Source organism: Trichechus manatus, unplaced genomic scaffold, assembly GCF_000243295.1.
Source record: "Trichechus manatus latirostris isolate Lorelei unplaced genomic scaffold, TriManLat1.0 scaffold00108, whole genome shotgun sequence".
NCBI lineage: Eukaryota > Metazoa > Chordata > Mammalia > Sirenia > Trichechidae > Trichechus > Trichechus manatus.
Genome location: NW_004444044.1, coordinates 6,262,794 through 6,264,818, shown reverse-complemented (window position 1 = coordinate 6,264,818; position 2,025 = coordinate 6,262,794).

The window sequence follows — 2,025 nt, the reverse complement described above, 5'->3', positions numbered from 1 at the left end:
AAAAAAACAAAAAAATAGAACTTTGCAGAAAATCTATGACTTTTTGGTAACATACTCACTATTGCATAGCTCTGTGACTTAAATTCAAGAACCTTTAACAACACAGCACACAGACTAAAATATTACTAAGCAGAGTCTCTAAAATATACTTTGTTAAATACTGACTCTGGACTACTTTTGATATTTTCTACTGTCAGCTAAATAATAGTATTAAAAATATTTCAAGTAGATTGAATATAAAGGATTCTTCAATATGCTATAGTAAAATATGTTTTAAATAAAATAAATCTGAATTGTATTTTTTCTTAAGGCCATCAAGTTAACAATTAATTTGATTCGAGTGGTGTGATGGTTAAGATTATATGTCAACTTGGCTAGGCCATGATTCTCAGTGTTTTAGCAGTTGTATAATGTTGTGATCACTTCCCTGTTGAAAGTTGATATGTGATCACCCCACTCTTAGTACCAAATGTCTTAGGCTGGGTTCTCTAGAAAAGCAAAACCAGTAAAGCGTATAAGTATATATAGAGAGAGATTTATGTCAATGAAACAGCTCACGTGATTGTAGAGGCTAAAACATCCCAAGTCCATGGATCAGGGTAGAGGCCTCTCCCAATTCACGCCACAGAAGCTGGCGAACCCAAGGTCAGCAGGTCAGAGAGCAGGGCTCCCGCTCACAGGCTGTGAAGGTCAATTAATTCCAAGATCAGCAGACAAGATCACAAGGTTTCTTCTGATTCACATAGCTGCAAGGGCTGATGAACCCAAGATCAGCAGGTCAGGGAACAGGACTCTTGCTCACAGGCTGTAAAGATCGACGAATTCCAAGATCAACAGGTAAGCTGCTTTCTCAAGTCTCAAGAACTGGAGGTGAGACAACAAGAGGCTTCTTGCTCTGTGCATTGTAGTAAAGTTTCTTTCTCAAAGACTGGTGTTCAGATCATTGGCAAGTCTGAGCGCAAGGACCCACCTTCCCGGGTTTGGTAACAATTTCGGTGCCCAGCATGGGGCCAGAGGTCGCATAGACCCTCTATCCAGAGCTGGGCACCCCTTTGACCGCAAGTGGAACCTCCACCGACACTCAGGGTGCACCGAGCCTCTTGTTCAGGAGGGTTGGGTGGGTCTCCTAACCGAGAATGATCAAGGGGGCAACCGGCCCGAGGCACTTTTACTTTGAGAATTAGAAACTAACTCATGTATGGATGTCCACTAGACTCAGCAGCTGCCTCTTTTCTCACCTCCGATTCTTGGGACTTGAGCTAGCAGCTTACCTGTCGACCTTGGAATTCGTAGATCTTCACAGCCTGTGAGTAAGAGTCCTGTTCCCTGACCTGCTGATCTTGGGTTCGCCAGCCCCTGCAGTTCCGTGAATCAGGAGAAACTTTGCTGTCTTGTCTGCTGATCTTGGAATTCATTGACCTTCACAGCCTGTGAGCAGGAGCCCTGCTCTCTGACCTGCTGACCTTCGGTTCACCAGCTTCTATGGCTGCGTGAATTGGGAGAGGCCTCTACCCTAATCCATGGACATGGGACATTTTAGCCTCTACAAACACAGGAGCTGTTTCCTTGATATAAATCTCTCTATATATATACTTACACACTTTACTGGTTTTGCTTCTCTAGAGAACCCAGCCTAAGACAAGTGGTATGTTTCTTTTTGCAAATCAATTAATATTAACCACACAAGGTTGTATGGTATATTGTCTCTCATGAAGAAAATGCTAAATATAATTTCAACAAGACAGTATGGCAAAATACACAAAGCAATGCTATTGATAAATTATGCCAATAGTATATAAAAACTTCATTACAATCTTAATGCATGTGCAGCATCGCCTGTACTGATATCAGTTTACAATAATGTACTTTGTACTTTTTGAGCAGGCTTTAAACACTCTCTAACTTTTGGACTTTATTCAACAGGAAAGCCTCACAATACCACCATAAAGTAGACAGGTTAAATGGTCCATTTGACAGGTTGAAGACAGTTGGGAGCAAACTTGTATTTCTCTTTTTCCTTGTGTG